This window comes from Rousettus aegyptiacus, unplaced genomic scaffold, assembly GCF_014176215.1.
Source record: "Rousettus aegyptiacus isolate mRouAeg1 unplaced genomic scaffold, mRouAeg1.p scaffold_m13_p_4, whole genome shotgun sequence".
In the NCBI taxonomy this organism is placed as follows: domain Eukaryota; kingdom Metazoa; phylum Chordata; class Mammalia; order Chiroptera; family Pteropodidae; genus Rousettus; species Rousettus aegyptiacus.
Window position 1 is genome coordinate 1301550 of NW_023416307.1, and position 20700 is coordinate 1322249.

At 45.3% G+C, this 20700-nt stretch overlaps 1 protein-coding gene and 1 non-coding gene across 2 annotated transcripts in view; both read left to right on the forward strand.

Annotated features, from left to right (window-relative positions):
* Positions 1–20700, forward strand: part of DSCAM (DS cell adhesion molecule) — a 510406-nt gene that overhangs the window by 155348 nt on the left and 334358 nt on the right. The gene's annotated exons all lie outside the window — the stretch shown is intronic.
* On the forward strand, positions 13475–13593 carry LOC118602584. The gene has a single exon (XR_004950732.1). It is a non-coding gene; the product is annotated as a 5S ribosomal RNA (ribosomal RNA).

Sequence of the window (20700 nt, forward strand, 5' to 3'; positions counted from 1 at the left end):
CAGCAGGGACCACAGGTCCACTGTGTCACGGGCTGTTGTGTGTCCAGGGCAGGGATGGAAACGGGGCTGTGCGTCTCCAGGGCCCGGGGCGGGGCGGGGACAAGCTGTGGCCTCTGGTGTTCAGTGATGCTAGAAGTGGTGTCCCCTCTGTGCTGGTTCGGTGGCTTCCTTTTGTCCTGGGCCTTGACATCCTTTGGGCCTTCTTTGTCTCTTTCTGGTGACCCATGACCTCTCCGCAAGTTCAGTGCCTCACCAGGAGGGCTCAGGGCTCAGGGGCACTTCGATCCAGGGAAAGACTGTATGACGGAGCCACGAGGGGGAAAAGACACTCCGGGCGGAGTCGAGGACGCCGGCACCAGTCCCCACAGTCGGACCCACGTAACTGCGCAGCTCACAGATTGTGCGCCCAGCGACCCGGGCTAGGGAAGCCCGCCGGAGTCTCGGAGCCCAGGGCTTTTGCAGGGTCTGGTCACGTAGGGACCGCCCACCAGAAGGAGGGCGGGTGACCGCCGTGAGTCGCATCATTGGTAGGGACAACCCGGATGAGCTTACGCGTCATATTTTGTTGCCACCGGTATACTACGCAACCTTATAAATTAGTGGCCTAGGGAGCGTTTGAAGGGCTAACTAAGGCCACGGTCGGGTATGCAAGCAGGCCCCTCGAAGGCGTGGAGACCCGCGCGCCACCAGACTTCCGGCTCCTGCCTGCACGTCACAGCCACCGGCACCCTCCCGGTTACAGGGAGCATGCCCGGTACCCTTTCCGTTAGAGTCTTGTGCCTAAATCAGGCAAAGGCGGCTGTCGCCGCTTCGGCCAACAGCCAAAAACCAGCCCATGCTAGGCGTAATCAAAAAATAACCTTGACCACGTTTGCGCTGTGTATCGTGCGTGAGCATGTGTGCGCGCGTGTGTGTGTGCGTGTGTGTGCGCGTGTGTGTGTGCATGTGTTACTTCAAAACTATCTTTGCCATTCCCGTCAGGAAGTGAGCTTTTTGAAGACTGTCGGCGACCATCCGTGAGTCGACGGGGAGGGCGTAACTCGTCGTCCGGTGGTTCTAACCATAGGCATTTAAACCACCTCCCCATCCCCACTCTTTAGTAGACTAGAGGCAGCACGTCCGGAAGATGATGCCCGTGTCGTAGTCACACCTTCGTCACAGAGCTCTGCGCCTGGGAGCGACTCTAGCCCTCTGTCCCGTGTGACTGCGTCACACTCACTTGGTCCGCCATTGCCGTGGTCTAAGGCTCCCGTGTTCGCCCACGTGCGTGATAAGCTCGGCTCACGCATCGAAGGCGGACCCTAATCTTTAAGGAAGGTGGCGCTACCATTCGAAATAACGGAAGAGCTCGGCGAGAAATGGTGAGAATTTGCGGGCTGTGTCTGACTTTCTCGCACGCCACCCTCTTCTCTCTCCTTCGGTGCGGCTGAAGATTAACGGCGACGAGACCGCGCTCGAAATGCTTTCTTTTCCGGTCTCCGTTATAAAAGCGACGCGGTTATTCTTAAAAACATAACAACGCAGGAAGATGTAAAGCTGATCATAAAAATAACCCGTAATTCCACTATTTAAAGAAAATCACTAACGTTTCGCTGTCTAGTACGTCCTTCTGCTTGTGGACATGGTGTGTCCGCGTTGTATAGGATGTGGGCTTACACGCGTGAGCATGCGTGTGTGTACATGTACACTGTGTGTGTATGTGATACATCCAGAAACACGCGGACACATGGTTGTAATTTGTGTCATTCCGATCCCGCCGATGGCCTTCCGTGACGTGGGTCGCACGACATAGCCCTGTGCTCTGCTGAAGAATGTTGCATGGCCTCGTCCACGCCACCCCACGGCCGTGCCGGAGCGAGCGCTTCCGTTATTGGACGTACGGCCGTTTCCGTTTTTTATGTCACGTGCCATGCTGTGACGAAAATCTCTAATCGAATCTCAGTGCGCATATGGTCTTGCCCTCAAGACTATACTCTTGTTGGTGGAATCTCTGAATGAAAGAATATGCCTCCTTTTCAAACGGCAGGAATTTACAGCCAGTCTCTTCCAAATGCTGCTCCGCATTTCGCCCCAGGGGCCTCTTCTCTCACAAGCTTACCAACCTGAATGATTATAATTTTACAAAAATCTGAACATCTCGGTGTTCATAAATGGCTTTTCATAGTAATTAAAATGCAAAATAGCTTTGATGAGTAAGGGATAGCCAGGAAGCCTTTCAGTGAAACCTCGGTGGCTTCCTTTCTCATCGGAGGTCAGCCTGTTCAAATTTGCCAAATAACGAGACGAGGAAAACAAAACGAAACAACCCGAGTCTGGCCCCTCGGTGAACTCACAGGGCGGGGCACGACCCTGTCCTCTTCCTGAACTTGCACGACCGGGGGCCAGTGACTCCCTCTCGAAGCCCGTCTCAGGCGCTCTCCGAATCCCCATGGTCAGTGGGCGCTCTCCGAATCCCCATGGTCAGTGGGCTTCTGCCCTGAGGTGGGACCGACTCTGAGGGCGCGGAGATGCTTTTTCTTCATGTGGAGAAATAATTTGTTCCCTAAATTTTGATTATGTCACACTTATTCCTTTTCCAATTATCCCTTATTTGTTCAATATAAGATAATAAATTCTGACAAACAATCAGCGAATGGGCACCCAAGTGATGTGCTCCGTTTTAATTGGCTTGCCTTCTTCTTCTCCTCTGCTAAATTACAGCCCATCAGCGTAAGGTTCCCTGCGGTGAGCAGCTAATAATATGCCCAGGTGCAGCCAATTTTACTTCCTAAATAAGGAATAAGAGCTGCGGATCACCGAACGTGCAGGCGGCGGGGCCTCCACGTCCCCGTGGGCGGCGCCCGCTGGGGCGGACTTTCCACGCGAGCTCCCAGCAGCTCCCCTTTAAGAACTCTATCGCAATTAATCTGCATTACACTGATGAATTAAAATCCGTGGTCTTTTTTGATGCACTGAAGGCTTTCTCAGACACTTCTGAGAAAACTCTAGTTGATTCTAGCCTCAGGTTTCACAATAAAAAAACTTCTTTAAGAATTAAGAACATAAAACCACTATCAATAGCAATGGAAATATCACTGTTAAATGAGCCAGTCGAACAAAATTCCGCTCCGTCCTTTTCCAAAAGCGGTGCTGAGGGGGGGCGTTGCGTTGGGGCATCACCCCAACATGAACCTCCCAGTGGGACGTCGGTCGTCGGCATGTCTTTTTTTTTTCTTCTTGTCACGTCACCGTTAAGAAGGCTCGTTTGGACTTAAAAATGTATCAGTGGTTTTTAATTAGCTACGATGAGGTGAAGGAACGCCGTCGAAAGTGTTTGCTAGATTATTTTTAAACCGCCAACTTCGCGCGTACAATGTTTAATAAACCTGAACATCCTCGTTCTGAGGGGGAGGGACAAGCATTCTCTCGCTCGTGTACTGACGCCTGTCGCCACACCTATGTATTGTTTTCATGGCTGGTGGCCACGGACACTACTGAGCCCCCTGAAAACATATGTGGAAAGTAGCAATGGAAGCGCATTAAAGACTCCTGTTTTGGTTCTCTGCGTGCTAAGAAAAATCACCGGGAAGAAAGCAAAAATAAAGGAAGCAGGCGTGGCCGAACCGCCCGTCCCCGCCGGGGAAGACGGGGCTTCTTACCTTCCTTACCGTCTCCTCCGGAGGCACTGCACGTGCTGGCTCGGCTACTGTTCAACACACACGGCCTCGTTCCCTCGTCGTCCAACCCCTCACTGCGACCGAAGGGACCGTTCAAACCATCCGGTCACCCGCCGCTGCGCAACAGACGTCCCGGAACTTAGCGGCTTCGCACGCCTACCATTTGCTCTGCTCATGGTCATGACCTGTGGGCCGGGCTCGGCAACGCCTGGGCTGGGCCGGCGCGGACCGCCGGTAGGAGGGGAATCTCTTCTCTCCGCGGGGCAGGGCCGACCCGGAGACCTGGAGAGTCTGCCCTCGTTCACGAGCTGACCTCTCCCTCTGTCTCCAGCCCGTTGCTTTGTGCCCCTTCCACGCGGTGTCCCTAGCGTGGCACCGCGTGGTGTCCCCTTCTGCCATCCCCAGCAAGGCTCTGCTCTGCGTGGCCGTCTTTCCCTTTCTTGCTGACGCTCAGCTCCCACTGCGTGATTAGAAGGGACATCGCATTGCGTGATTCCACCCAGGGCAGAGATGCGAAGCATTTCCTGTGAGTACGAATCGGAATTGCCGTCCTTGCTGTAAATCACAAAGGACCCTAGTCCCGGGCTCATCACACGTAAGAAGGAAGAAAACCAGGCAGAACATAATTAAAAGGTATTAATTGATAACTAAAGGTTCTGCCTCACTTCAGTATAAATTTTATGACAACAGTTTTGCTTAATTGCTTATTCTGGCATCGAAAATTCCACACGAGGTGCATCTTTTAGCTCTTTCTAGACCTGATTGGAAAGAAATCGCTAATTTAGAAACCTGAAGCAAATCATCACGTTCAAAATATTTTCACAGGAAGAACGTGAGAACTGGACTGGGTGTGAACCAGGGGTAGCCCGTAGAACTGAGAACCTAAATTTAAGGAAGGATAGAGCAAAGGGTACCCTCATAACCAAAAGTCCCGCATCATTTAAGAACATCGCAAATTTAACTTTTTAATATGCAAAATTATTATTAAATTCGCCAACAAATAAAATAAATCAACGAGTCCCAAATTAAGTACCATTAAATATTTCTCAGGAAGAATTTGGAATTTGGCTTCGAATGCTGGTTTTGACGGTCAACAGGTTTGAAAATTCATAGCAGAGATCTCGTGTTGCATGTGCAATACACACACGCAGAGGAAAAGTGCAGAGAGATTTAATCGTAAAAATATCCACTTAACTTTACCTAATCCACATTTTCAAAGTCTATTTAGGCGCAAGACAATTTGCTTAGGGGCCACATCTCTTATTTTCTTTGGAACACCAGTTTCAGAAATGAGGTATACGCTGGCGCCTGGCGTAGGACAGATGGTTCATTTTTTGCTGCTCTGCTGAGAAGATCCAGCTATTTCTCCCTCATTTTATTGGACACATTTAGCTGTAGAACGTTTCGTCCTTTCCAGCTTAAAATATATTTTCGAAATATCAACTTTATACCTGACTCCATGAAAATATACTTTCATGCGTTGCATGATTATAGCAATGAAACATAACGTGACGCCGCTGGGTTTTTAGAACAGTCCTCTTTCTGCCGTCGATATGAAAATGTGTTGGCCAGGTTTATTGTAATTGCACGTGTTCCGTGATCAGCCTCTTTCGCGCGTTCGCGGTGTCTTAGTTTGCTGTTTCTCTCTTTTGAAACTCGGAGTCAAAGAATCACGAGTGCAGACAACAGAGACCGCGGCCCAGCCCTCCTGCACCTTCGCAGCTGAAAGCTCCGTTTTCTCTGCCGTTTCCTCACTGTCAGGCTCCACAAGGCCACCGTGGGCCACCTCCGTGGTGCCCGCTTCCTACCCCACCTGGGACGGCGCACAGTGAATAACGCCTGTCCAGGGAGATGAGTCTAACCATTCGCCTGTTTTTACTTTGCCCCTAAACGATCTGATAGGGCTTCCTACTGAGCGCAAAATCCCCAAAAAGATGAAAATTCTTCTAGACCAGTTCCGGATTAAAAAGGACTGTATATCGCACGGGGAAGTTAGAGCCGAATCAGTTGAGACATTTGTGGAATGAGATGTTCTTTGCAGACTTCCTGTGAATGATTGGAACCATTTATCTTGCTGTGAATTCGCAGCACAAACATAATTGTGATTGTTTCATTAGTTCTTTGCTGATTAAGTAAAATATAATTGTGCTCTTTGAAAAAAAAAAAAAGAGGAAAGCATGATGTTAGTCGATTTTGAAAAGCTGCCGAGGAATATAAGCATGGCGCTTATTAATGTTTCCAGATGTAGAGAACGGCACAGGGGCCGGAGTAAACGCAGGGCAGAAAGACTCTGATTGCGTGGAGGCTGCAAGGGGCAGTCGGTGGGAGCTGCGAGCTGACCCAGAGAAGCGGTCCCCTCGGTGGCTTTGCCACTCAGCCATCTCAAGGCTCTGGGACCTCAGGCAAGTTCTTTACTCCTAGGGTCCCCGTGGGTAAAACTTGGGAGTTGCCCTAGATTGGAGGACAAATTCAGCCAAGACCCAAGTTCAGCCAGGACACCTACGTTCATTCTCCACAGTGCCATCCTGTATAATGCTTGAAAGTTTACTTTGAGTAATTGCCAACATTTAAACTTTCGCAGGCACCTTACAATCTAGAATTCTAGCTTCATTTGAAAACCTGTAAATCTAGCGACACAGGCTCTTATTCCCACCATGTCCCCGCCACCCCTGGAATGAAGTCCCTCACACTGACACAAAATACCCATCACCAATTATAGTCACAGTGCAGCTGTTCCCTTATGGTAATTTAGAAATGTTATGTGATTTGCGATCTCCACATGTCTATGAAAAGTGAAATTCAAGGAAAATGAAATACAGCATATTTTTTTGTAGATGTAAAGACTATATGTTTAATATGTAGGTAAAGAGTATTCTTTAAACCCATCCATCTTTATTCATGTTTGCAACCATCTTGGCCCCTGGTGGCATTTCGATTTGTAGTGTTTAGTCTAGAACTGGGGCTTGCAAACCATGGCACAGAGGCCAAATTCAGTCTACTACCTGTGTTTGTAAATAAAGTTTTATTGAGTAACGACCATGCCCATTCATTTGCATCCTGTCTGTGGCTGCTTCCACATTCAAACTGTAGACCTGAGTAGCAGCAATAAAGGCTGTGTATCTCACAAAGCCAAAAATATTTATCATTTGATCCTTTATAGGAAAAGTTTGCTGAGTTTCAGTTTTAGCACTGACATGTATAGAGCTTAGAAGTCATTATTCAACCCCTCACGACAAGAAAAAAGCTGAACAAACTGACAATCAATGACTTTTTTTTAAGAAACATTGGAGAATTGTGGTCACAGGGCAAACTACTGCTGTGAAATTTAGAAAGAAGGGCCCGAACAGAAAATGGCAGCTGAGGTCATCCTATCGGGAGTAGAACTGGTAGGAACATTGAAGTAAGTTCGAGAAATTGCTGCCTCCCTACTATGAATGGCCTGAGAGCTAAAATTTCCTGGGAGTCCCCACATTTGTCTGGGTTTTACCTCCAGGAACCTCATCATATCTTCACATGGAGATCCGAGAAATGCCCCTTTTGTGTTGAGCATGGGGTGTGGGAAAGCCAACATTAAAAATAAGCCCAGTGTATTCTTGATAATAAAGTTCTGGATTTCAAGAGAAATCACTGTACCAGAGCCTTCTGTAACCTGAGAAAGAGCAAATTACCAATAGCAGCCCCCTTCTGCTTTCCCCTAATCTCACGTGAAGGAGAAAAGAAGAGCTAAAGAAATGAATAAACAACTTCTGAAGGTTACAACCCAGGGAGGAATTCAAAGATATTAAAACCTGAGATTTATTCATAAAATTATAGGAAGTTTTCTCTTCCCACCACATCGACAGGGCTCCAGAATAAGTAGTGTCATTACAACTGAGAGAGCCACAAGACACGCACTCAAAGAAGAATTCCTTGGGAAACACAAAGATCTCAGAAGAGAGAAAAATAAAAATTGAAACAAAGAAACGAGAGGAAACTGAAGCCTCTAGCACGTAGATGGACCTCGAACATTAACTACAGCCCGTCTTTGTGCCAGACTCACATAAACCGACGCCAAAAGCCTAATTATCTCAGGTCCTATTCCCCAATATATCATGGCTGTCTTTCGACAACAACAAAAAATTATGAGTAATGAAAATAGGTGAAAAAACACATGACGAGACCAAGGAAGAGTTAGAACCAGACTCAGGTAACACAGATGCTGGAATTATCTGACTTGGAATTTGAAGTAACTCTGATTAATGCGCTAACTACCCTAATGTAAAAAGCAGACAACATGGAAGAAAAAAATGAGTACTGTAAACACAGAGAGAGAACTCTAAGGAAGAATCAAAAGGAAATGCTGGAAATCGAGAACAAGGTAACAGAATGAAAGATGCCTTTGACAGCACATTAGTAGACTAGACACAGCCAAGACAGAATCGGTGACCTTGAAGATATGTCAATAGAAATCTCTCAGGCTGCAAGGCAAAGAGAGAAAAAGGAACAGAATATTCAAGAGATATTGGAATATTACAAAAGGTATAACATATGCATCATGCAAACGCCAGAAGGAGATGAAAGAAAACAGAAGAGAAACAATAGCTGGGAATTTTCCATAATTAATGACAGACACCAGGTCACAGATCCAAGAAGCTCAGAGGACATCAAGCGGGATAAATATCCAAAAATCATACATCTAAGCATGTCATATTCAAACTGTAGAAACCAGAGAATAAGAGAAAATACCGTAAGAAGCCAGAGAGGGAAAACACCTTACCTGTGAAGGAACTAGGGTAGGAATTTCATTGACCCCTTTGCCACAGACCATGCAAGCAGGAGGGCAGAGCGACGTATGTAACGTGCTGAAAGACAAAAACCAACAGACATAAGATTCTACATCTAACAAAATGATTCTTCAGAAGTGAAGGATAAATGTTTTCTTAAACAAACACTGAAGGAATTTGTCACTGGTCAATTTGCCTTGTGAGATATCGTAACAGAAGTTCTTCAGAGAACAGGAAAATGACGTTATTCTGAAACACAGATCTACACAAATAAAAGGGAATTATGGAAGGAGTAAATGATGCTAAAAAATAAAATTTCCAAGGAAAAAATAGACAAATTATTATAGAGGCTTCGACACCCTTCTATCAGTGACTAACAGAGCCAGCAGGCAGAAAATCATAAAGATATAGCTGACCCGAACAGTACCACCAAACAGAATCTGATCGACATTATAGAATACTTCAACAGCAGAACGCACATTCTTTTCAAACCCACATGGAATATTTACCAAGGCTACATTCTGGGCCATAAAACACCTCAACAAATTTAAAGTCATAGAAATCATACCAAAATGGCCTCACACTACAATAGAATCAAACTAGACAATGGAATTAAATTTAATTCAATAACAGAAAAATAGCTAGAAAATCTATAAGTATTTGGAGAATAAAAACACTTCAAAATAACACAAAAAATCAAGGAAAACTCTCAAGGGAAATTTAAAAGCACTTTGAAATAAATGAAAAAGAAAATACAACTTGTAAATATTTGTGGGAGGCTTTGAAAACATTGCTTCAACAGAAACTTATAGCACCGAATGTATATTAGAAAAGGACTATCTAAAATCAATCAACTTCCAACTTAGGAAAGTAGAGAAAAAGTGCAATATACATCTCAAGCAAGCAGAAGAAAAGCAATAATAAATATTAGAGCATAAATTGATTAAATTGAAAGCAGAAAGCCAATAGAAAAAAAAATCGACAAAACTAAAATTGATTCTTTGAAAAGATTGGCAGATCGCTGCAGGGAAAAGTCAGAGGCCAGCTGGGAAATTAGAATAAGGCCACACACACACACACACGCACGCACACACACACGCACGCACGCACGCACAGAACAAAGAGGCCACAGTTTGCTGAGCATTTATCCCATTAGCGATGGGGATGATTTTGATGCCGGATACTCCATCTGGTCCATGCTGTAAATTTCACTTTGCCGGAAGAGTTTATCATCAGTGATGTTTGTGTCCTGGGACTGCTGTAATCCTGCGATCTCTTCCTGCTTCCTTCCACCTTTCCTTCCTTCCTTTCTTTTTCTAAGCATGTCGTGTTGTCGGAACATCCTTCCAGCATTACGTTAAACAGAATTTGGATCTGGTCTTCCTATAAACCGGAAGCGGAATGTGCAGATGCCCCGTGCCTTCTCGTTTCTTTGATGGGTTCTTTCTTTAAAGAGTCGGCAGGAGAGGCAGTGAATTAAACATGAGTTGATCTGATAAGCAAAATATTGATAGCTTTTCGCTCAAAGAAAGAAGCCATTTCACTTAAGAAGTACCTATAAAATGTGCAGTGTGTATAGATTAAATGGAAGTTAACAAAACGAATGTTCCTTTTTTCTGGATCAAAAAGGTTCTAGTTACCATTCAAATTATAGATAAATACACACACGTATAGGTGTGTACATCTGCTTAGTTTCGATCTTTTCAACAACTCAGTTTATTTTTAATAACCTTCTCCAAAATACATCAAAATAACACTGTCATTATTTTGAATGTTATTCAGTCAGAGTCAGGAGTCTTTAAGAGCAAGGAGGTCACTTTAACGTATGTTCGCCCACGCAATCTGTACTATCCTAGACAGATGTTTATGCCAAATTCTGAAAGAATGATTGGATGTAGCAAGTGCTCAAATCACACGGGATGAGTGGCGGCGGGCGACCGATTTGTAGCCATCGCCGCCTCTTTCGGAAAGGTCGTCCAGAGTACATACGTGTCTCAGAGGCAGAGGTGAGGAGAGAGGAGAACGCCGGCCCCTGCCAGGGTCACTGGGTGGCGTGGCCGAGACGGGAGCCTCCTGCGGTGTTCCCGCACCTGAGAAATGAGGCCGATAAATCCGTGCAGGACTCCTGAGTACCGAGATCATGTCCGAAAGTCACCGGACACAAGGAGGGTGCCAGGTACAGGCTCCTGTCAGCTTTTCAGCGGCTTTTCCTTTGAGACTAATTTTTCAAAATTATGTTATTAGTGCATTGCCAGCTACACCCCCTGCCGCCGGGTTACTGTCCCAGCATGAAGCTTTTAAACATGTCGCGACATTTGCTCCTCACGGTGACTGTAAAGGTGGCGCTGTCACCTCCCCGCCCCCATCACCTATGTAAGAAATCGTACCCTGAGGGTTTGGTTCACTTCCTCCGCGTTCCCACAGCGGGTGAGGGCGTGGAGTGCAGGTGTGGTCTCAGGCCGCGGGGCACCAAGCAGGAGCCCGCGGAGACTCTCCGCGTGGTGCGTGCGGCCAAGCTGGGTGATGAACGTGGACCTGAGGCTCAGGCACCAAATAGGGGATGTTAGAGACTCACGTGTTTCAAAGCGTCCCTGTCCGGATCATATTAACAGTCCGTATTCCTCTGAGTAAGCTGCGGACTCAGGATGTGTGTCCGGGCCTTTGAGTCCAGGCTTCGGTCTTTCCCTGGCCATGAAAACTGTCTCATTTAGGGTCAATTTCTTGGGCACACTGGGGCTTCGAGCGAGCACGTGGGGTCTCCTACAAAATGGCAGAAATGGGAAATGGCTTGTCAGCTGCCATTAATGCAGTTCTGGGAAGGAGGAGTTATTCGTTTAGGTTCTTGTTTATTTTTATTCTTCAACTGATGGGGGGAGGGGAAGAAGCGTGCCCATTTATGATGGTGGATTAAAAAACAGAGCCGGGTCACTCGCGCAGAATTTTTGGCTACATTACCCGGACTTAAGCCACCAGAGGGTGAAGGAATGTATTATGCCTCTTGTTTTTAAATAGTTTATGTTCAGAAGTTCAGTGATGAGATGGGTTTCGTGCTAAGTTGCAAGCCGTGTACTTCATCTGCACATATCCGATAATGTCATATTCAGTGCTGAAGGTGATTTCAAAAATCACAGGCTCGTTTATTTACTTTCCTTGAGGAGGGAGACCTTATGTCATAAAATAATGCTAATTTGTTATTGAATATTCTTTTCTTTTCATTTTGGCCAGGAAGCATGGATAAAACATTAATTGTACTGTATAGGCTGCCAAAGTATAGAAATCAAATTTTGGAGGTGGGAGCTGGAGGGTAGATTGCTGTTTCTTCATGGATTATTCCCATGGAAAAAGTGACTTGTCGATAGTTTGAAAATTTGTTGCGAATGATCATTATTTTCACGGTCTGTGGAAAAACAATGCAAAGAAGTGGAGAGGGCTAACTGGCAGGCTGGGACATGCCACATGATGTAACTTGTCCAAATCTCCTCTTTTCCATAAAAATACAGTCTTGAGTTCCTAATTATTAAGATGGAAAAAATTCAGCTCTGAAAATAAGACTACATGATTTTATTTCTTTTTCTTCACCTACGTGGTTTCATGAGAATAAAGTTGTTTTCCCTCAGTCAAAAGAATTCCTTTGTTCTTATTCAATTGTTTTTCTTGTTAAACATTTGTTCACGTGTAGAATAGCATAAATTGAATAGTTTATCCAGAAAAGAAAATCCTATTTTTTTTTCTTTAGGTTATGAGAGAATGAAAGACTAGAATATTTATAAGCATTGGACTATAATATTCTATTTAAAATTATCAATGTTCCTTTTCTAATCATTTTTATCAATCTTTTAAAATAAACCTTTTTGGACATGGTTCCACAGTGTAGCAGTTAGCGCGTCTGCTTTACACACAGAAGGTCCTGGGTTCATACCCCAGCAGAGCCACAGTCCATGGACTACGGCCACGCCACCCTGAGCAAGCCAAATGTCTGATCTCGGAAGCTATGCAGCGTTAGGCCTGGTTGGTATTAGGATGGGAGACCACCTAGGAAGACCAGGTGTTGGAGGCATAAATAATAATAATAAATAATAAAATAAATAAATAAAGTAAACTTTAGTAAAATAAAAATAAAGGGACAGTCCCATGATTTCAACAAGTAGAAGCTATTGCTCAAAGAGTGACATTTTTCCCCTCACCACTAGCTGAAACTTCCGGCGTCTTTCATGTTTGTGAAAGCGTCTACCTTCCCGGCCCCCATTTGAGGTTAATTACAAGTGCACTCCTCTGACTTAAAGATGTTCTGACCGATGTTGATGTTAACCAGACGATATTCACAAAGTAAGTGGCCCTGAACACGTCACGGCATATGACGTCACGAGGTGATATGATGACGTGACCGTGGACTTTGGGTGGCGGAGGTCCCGGCCAAGGTCCCGGGGAATCTCCTGAGGGGTTCGATCAGGACTGCTGCCAACCCGCGCCTGACAGCTCTGCACCAGGTCCCTCGCTCGGCCCCTCGCTCGCCGGGCGGGCAGAGAAGGGGAGCGCTCTGCCAGTGTTTCCTGCCGCCAAGCTCCGAGCGCGAGTCTGCGGTTTAGATTCTCCTCGCATCAGAGTGGCAAACTCCTATGATCCCTGGAACGCCTGCATCCCACCGTGTGGAAGCCAGTGGCAAACGGGAGGCGTCCTCACAGTGCAGGCAGCTCTGCGCTGGCAACAGCTCTTTGTGCTTGAGGATCGGATGATTGACGGTTGGCAGGATCACCGCCCAGGAGGGCTGAGGCGGGCTTTGATCTTCCCGGCATTCACTGAGCCAGCTGGAATTTCACGGGCAGGTGACAGAGGATTTCCTGAACCAAATGCAGATAGATGTTAATTTTCAACTCTGGCTCAGTTCCGAAGGCTTTGCCAGTCCTGGAAAAGAAAACCCTGGCTCCTAAATCAGACGATGTTGATTTTTGCAGAATATTTTAATTTGAATGGACTAAAAGTTAAGTTGCAGCATCTTTGAAATTTTTCTTTTCATTTATTATGAAGCTGATGATTCTTACGAGAGTTCAGTAATGAGTCTATGGCCATGCCACCCTGAACATGCCTGATCCCATCAGATCTCAGAAGCTAAGCAGGGTCGGGCCTGGTTAGTACTTGGATGGGAGACCACCTAGGAAGACCAGGTGCTGTAGGTGTAAAAAATATAAAAGGGATTGTAAACTGACAAAGTTCTTGCCATCTGTGAGGTCAACCAAGGGTTGCCTCGCCTTAAAAAAAAAAATTCATTTAATAGGTGTGTGTTAAGTAGAGAGAGGGCTATCCCGAGGCTTCATGAGCCTCATGAGCATTTGGGAAAGACGGAGCAAATAGCAAGCTCAGTCGTCCATGGTAAAGGCCGTGCATTCTTACTTTTTCAATAATACAGCCAATTATGAACTGAGTCATCTTTTTTCTTTAACTAACCGATGCTGATAACATATCGTAGGAAACGTAATAAACACAGAAAACATTTTCCGATATAAATGCATGCTATAATTATACTTGTGAATGCCTCATTAAAAAAATCAGTGTGTAGGTAAGCGTTTTTATAGAAAAAAAATATATAGTTATATGACTGATTGCCCAGATTTTGTCATGAAAATTAAGGTGCTTTAGGTTCAGACACAGCCCTTGTTTTCTGGTCAGAAAAAAAATGTGTAGGTAAAAATGAGAGGATTCAAAGGACACTCCCAGTTCAAAGACTCCCATCTGGGACTTGTTCCAGATCCCGTCCAGTGGAACCTGGTTCCATTGACGAGGCTGTTACAGGTGCTGCTGTTATTTGTTCCAAAGCTCTTATTCTCCTTTTCAGGTGTGTTATGATTTAGGTTTTTTGTTCGTTTGTTTGTTTGTTTGTTTTATAAGATTATTTTGTAAGATTTTTAAAAAAAAAATTTTTGGAAGAGATTGTGTCTTTGAGTGGACCCTTTGAATCACTCTGTTCTTTTTAATGTTTTGTTTAATGGCATTAGCGCCTTTTCAATGTGGATTTCCTTTGAAACGCCGCGTGAGGTGGTTGGCGCCCCAGATGTCACGGCTGCGGCCATTTATCGTCCGGCTTCCCGCGTAGTTCAAGTCTATGGTTTTATGACTGGGATGCGGGCTTACTAGGCACAGACATTTGCTTTAAGGACGTGCTGAGGAGAAGCGTCGTCCTCCACGGTGGTCAGCGGATCCCCAGGAGCGCCGGGTCCCCAGCACGGAGCTGTGCACGCATCCTCAGCCTTCTGGGCAGGTGCCCGTTGGCCGTGTCTCCAGAAGCGTCTTGCCACCCCCAAGAGTGTGTGGGGGGGCTGTCGGTCCCACCTGGAAGCTGGTCAGAAATGCAGACCCCCGGGCCACGCCCTGTCCCCCATCCCCGAACCAGAACCCGCATTTAACAAATCCCCGGGCGGTCGTTCCACGTACGGAATTTTGGCAGGTGCTGGGCTGACCCGTCCTGTCCTTCATGGCAGTGTGGCTGGCATCTCTGAACGCTCCCTCCCAGGGTGCAGCGTCCTCATGCTCCTTGACCAGCTCTGCTCTGCGACATGGGACGGTCACACGTGACACTGGCACTCCACCTGCCACTGCCAACGAGAGGCACACGGAGTCCCTCTCCGCTTAGCGCTGAACGGGGCACGATGAGCGCCCTCTGAAGTCGCGTTTCTGGCTATCGCATTGACACACCGAAACAAGCAAGCACACACGCACCCGTGGCCATATTAACGCTCACGGTGTGTTGAATGTCGGCGCTTTGACGCATTTTTCTTGAACGTTTGACAGAACTTCCTCGTGGGTCTGATGTTCTCCAGTACGTCCCATCGCTCTGCCCCTTGCTGTGGTCTCGAATCTCCAAGATGGGTTTTCACCTCTCCGGGTGGCGATTCCCGTCTGCCCAGGCCTGACCCGAGCGCCTCCGCCGTCAGGTGGCTCACGTCAGGGGCTGGGGAGCTGCAGGGCTCGGTGCCTCCGCTGAGCTTCGCCTCGTCCCCTGCCTCACGTCCTGGGAAGGAACCAGCAGGAGGGGTCGCGGGAGGGAAACGGCATTTCCAGGGCTTCGCTTCTCTTAGGTGTCTCCAGGACGCACGCGGGCCGTGTGCCTCGACGTGCAGGTCTTTGTCTGACCGATGTAGAGTTGGTTTTCCCCTCGGTTTTCTTGGAATCGTTATCCCATTCGCACCAACGATTTGCCTCATTCCTTAATGCATAGTAATCTTGCCCTTTGAAACACGCACGAGAAAACTGTCATCGCTGAATTTCACTCCTTTCGATTCTTTTCTTTTTCACAAACTCAACATGATGCCCGATGGTAAATTCCGAGATGCTCAGCACTCGCTTTGAACACGAATGCACAAACTCGGTGACCCAACTGTGCCTTTAGGAGCCCTAAGCATGCCCCCCCTGCAGAGGGCAAGTCACCCCCCAGGCCCCTCGGGCCTGTGGACACCTTCCAGTATGCCATGGAGGTGGGACATGACGCCATGACACTGGTTAGGTCGGTGACTTCCTTCACCAGTGGAGTGGCTTTCTGCCGTGTAAAGGAAGTCCTCCGCTCCCCCGTGGACCGTGTTAGTGGGTTACGTGACAGCACACTGTCCGTCAGCATTCCTGGGGTCCAGCTCCGTCACCTGTGAGACGAGGAGACACGGCTCGGTTACTCCGTGTTCTGCCTCCCGGGCCCTGTAGGAGAGCCCGCTCGTTACGCACGCCCGTGAGCACAGGTGTGTGACACTCCTCTGAGACTGTCTGATTCTTCTGTCGCTTTCACTGAGCATTTTGGAAAGACTCGAGGAATTGCCTTTAGAGCTGGTTGTCCAGCCAAAAGGAAACTCACATTGAAAAAAATCAGAGTCTGTTCTCATTTTTTTTGCGCTTTCCTCCCTGCTCCTGTCCATGGCCCCTGGTTGGTCAGGACCTTCGGGGTCGGGGGGACGCTGGGAAGGGACCAGTGTGGATGGCTGAGGCGGGAGTAGGGGTGGGTAGGGGTGAGGTACAGAGAGGAGGGCAGAGGAGGCACGCACAGTCCCTTCACCATTCTTCATGTGGGCTCGTTTGCGGCCGTTAGTTCCGATAGGGGGCGTGTCCACAGGTGCGCTTCCCTGGGACTTGGATGACCAGGTGTGAAGTCAGTGGAACTCGAATCCGTCCCGTAGCTGCCAACAGAGTCCGTCCTCTGCCTGGAAACCAGCAGGTGCCCGGTCGGCCCAGCGCCCGCCTGCCCCGAGCAGCCGGCCGCGTCCCCAGCAGGGCCCACGGGGCACCCGGGCTTCCCATTTATAAAACGGGCCCGCGGAGAGCACGGCGCTGGTTCTGAGCACATCCTCGCGTGGCTCCTCTCGTCCTCTTCTGAATTCTTAAGTGGACTTTTTCCAACGGTTCATATTCGTATGTGGCCAGCTGCCCTTCATCTCGTTCGATTGCTTTCTACAATTTTGTGGTGCGTCTGATTCTCTCATCTAGTGATGGTTTTAACCGTCTGTTTCAGACTGGCATCGCGTCTCCACTGTGCCGACGTCGGGGTGCAGTCAGTATGGGGGTTCGCCCCGCCGTGTCCTTAAGGACGGCCGTCCTGCGTTTATACCTATTGCTCTGGCCCAGGGCACCCACGGATTCTGCTCACTTACGCTTTCTTCCAAATTCAGAGAACTTTGTCCTAAACACTGACGGTTGGCTTCCGGTTACGCAACATTCAGGATGCCGTCCGTCTAGGCTTCTAGCGAGTTTTTATGAGTAAGGCCGCGCGCTGTCTAGCTGGCTTCATTTTCTCCGGATCTCATCTCCATGCGCTATGCACAGAATCGCGGTGATTGGAAGTCCCTGAAATATTTATGTGTGTTTATAGCTATTTCTCCACATTGCTATCTGTACTAAATGGTGCATTTAAAAAAAAAAAAAAACACTTTCTGGGAATTGTTACAAAGGTTGTATATTTACTACAATATGTTTATGATGTATAATCTATAAATGTTTTATTTTTGATCTTGCTCCTTGCTGAGACTTATCTTTTTTTTCAAATTTTGGGTGTATATAAGAGAGAGAAAGAAAAAGGGAGAGAGGGAGGGAGGGAGGGAGGGAGAGAGAGAGAGAGAGAGAGAGAGAGAGAGAAGAGAAGAGAGCACGTGTGTGCGTGTGCATGTGTGTGTGTTTGGCACTAAAAGAAAATAAAATGCCTACAAGCCGAAAGTGTCAGTGAAAACATTTGATTATAGGCACTTTACGATTTGTAGCTTTTGAATAAGTAGTCTCATGATTTAAACACAATTGTGCATCTCTTCTTGCCGATATCTGATTTCATGATTTGCATTTAGATGTAAAATCAGCTACTGGGATATACACATCAGAACTGACTTTCAAATGAGTCTTATGTGGAGTTTTATTATATACAGTTCTCGGGACTAGCTAGCCAATCCAAAGAGGGCTTAGCCAGGTCCTGTTAAATGCTGAGCTTTAGGACTATAAACCTAATCCACAGAATGACATTTACCTAAAGTAATTACCTTGTGACTCAGACACATTTCTCTAGTATTTGCTAATCTCACCAGCATATGGGATCAGGGAATTAAAAATAAGAATCAGATCAAATAAAATACATTGTACAGTATCCTTGGAGGATAATATGTGACTCTGGAACTGAATATTTTTGAGTTACCTTTTTATATTTTTTAAAGAAATAAATTTGAATATAAAGATGTCGTTAGGCTTTAAAAGAGAGTAAGAATAGATTAGCATAAGCTAGGAACGGCCAACTTTAAAGCCTTTTCGTGTGTTTCTGGGTCAGAGCTCTGTGGCCAGCGTACCCCGGGAGCTGTAGGCACCACGCAGACCTACCTCACAGTGGGGAGAAAAACTCAAAAGCCCTTTTGGGAAAGAATGAAAGAAAACTTAGATGCTGACCTGACATTTCCTTATATGTCTCTCCCCACCCCAGCTCATGCCTGTGAAAGTTGCTGCGGTTTTAGGATTATGCATTTCAGGGCGAGACAAACCTGAGTCTGAAAACTGGCTTCCTCGCCAACGAGTCGAGCAGACGAGGCTGTGATGTTGGGCGTCCCTGAACCTCTGTTTCCTAACCCGTGAAACAGGGCGATGGTCTTTATCCACAGCTGTGTTTTCTTCTTCATTCCTTTCTATTATTTGTGCCTTGTTGAAATATTTTTTTCTTATTCATTTTGTTTTAGAAGCAAACTTTTATTTTAATCTTCTTGTCTTGCATTTTATATCTTTCTTCTAATTTTTTTTAATTTACTTCATTCTTCTAGCTTATAAAATTGAATATGTAGCCAATTTGTTTCAAATCTTTCTCTCTTAAAAAGAAGTACATTTAAAGCTATAAATTTATCTAATGAACACTGCAGCTACACTCCCCAAGATGTATTTTTAAATACATTGTAGTTTGTTCTTAGATCATTTACGCACATTTTTATATTTTCTTGGATTCCTGATATGATTGGTATTTTCCATTTATCACACTTTGACATTGATTCTCCTTCTACTCTACAGGACTTTTGTGCGGCCTATTAGATTGCTAGACTTTTCCTTATTTCTTCTAGTGGTGTGGAATTTACAAATTCTATTTCTATTACTTGTTAACTTAATGATTTCAACACTATACTTCATTTACAAAGCTTAAAAAAAAATCTATCTTTCTCCTGAAGTTGACTTCTTTAATTCTGATCTCTCTGTCCTATTTTCCATGCCATTTTATTTAGAATTTTAGTTCTATCTTCTTGTAAACATCCTCATCAGTTCTTCGTAAAAATTAACACTTATTCTGATCTACCAGTGTTTTCATAGAGTTCTTTATTTATCATTGCTTCTAATGGGATGATGTGAATAGGTAAGATCTAGTATGGCATGGACTCTAACCAGTCAGGACAGAGGCCTGACCAGTGAGAGTGGGTATGGCTAGGTATGCTGAGCTCGCTGGCCAAAGGCCCACCTGTCACTACCTGACTCCTTTCTTTCTTGCCGAAGTATAATCTTCAGTAGTTTCTTCAGTAAGGATCCGAGAGTAGTAAGTTCTTTTATTCTTTTTATGTCTCAAAAGACCTTCGTTGTGCTTCATTATTGGCTGGTAGTACAGCTAGGTATAGAATTCTATATTGGCATTTACTTTCCTTCAGAACTTTTGCGATACCGTTTTATAAATTTCTCACATATTTTATTGCTGGTGAGCAACTGGCTGTGAATTTGTCCTCACTTTATTAGTAATCTTTCTTTTTTACTCTGATAAGCTTTAGTATTTTTCTCTGATGCCGTGATGGGCTATGGTTTTTATATATGGTCAAGCCATTAATTTTTAAAAATATTTATTCTGCTTGGCTAGTAATATTTTTGGAAACTGAACATTCATATTCTTAATAAATTCTAGAATTTCCTTCAGGTTTTATCTCATCAAATATTGTCTCTCATTGTCTTCTCTTTTTTTTCAGGATTCCTATTTGAAAAAAAAGCTTTGGGATTTGTTATTTTCTCTATTTCTTTTAACTTCTTTTTCATAGTGTTCAACTCTACCTCTCTGTGTTGTACCTTGAGCAATTTAATAATATCAAATTTGCTGTTTACTATTCCTTTTTCTTCTATGCCTAGTCTAAAGGTTTGTTTTTACTTGCTTTGAGTCAACTTTCAGTGGATTCTGGTACTCTGCTGTCATGTTGTGGCATTCTGTGGTCATGGGACTAAGTAGAATCCCCCCCCCCATTATTTGTTCTGTTTATTTTCTTTTATTTTCATTGTCCGCTCCTTTGGGGCTCCCTCCATCATTTGAAATGTGCTAATATGCTTAATGTGCATATTTCTGTATATATTTTTGTATATATATATGTTTTTTTCTCTGAAATGTTGGATTTAATATACATACTGGGATGGTGTGATGCATCTTTACATTTTCATCAATTCTATGTGTTTGGGATTTTCCCACATCGCTCATGTAAATTGAATTTCTTGTACCTTGTAGCTGCTTTGTATTCTATGGTTTGTAGCCACCACGTTTTAGTTACCTATTTCCTCAGAGATGTATACACAGGCTATTTTTAAGATCCCACCAACACAAGTGTTACTACAATGCATATCCTCGTATGTCTCTCTACGGGGACCTGTCTAAGAGCTTCTTTGAGAGACACGCAGAAGGATTTGATGACATGTTACAGATTGTTCTATATATATATATATATATATATATATATATATATATATATATACCACAGCTGCATTACCTGCACTCTCTTTTGCAAGGCATGAGGATTCCCATATTCTCAAAAATCCTTGGAAATATCTAGTTT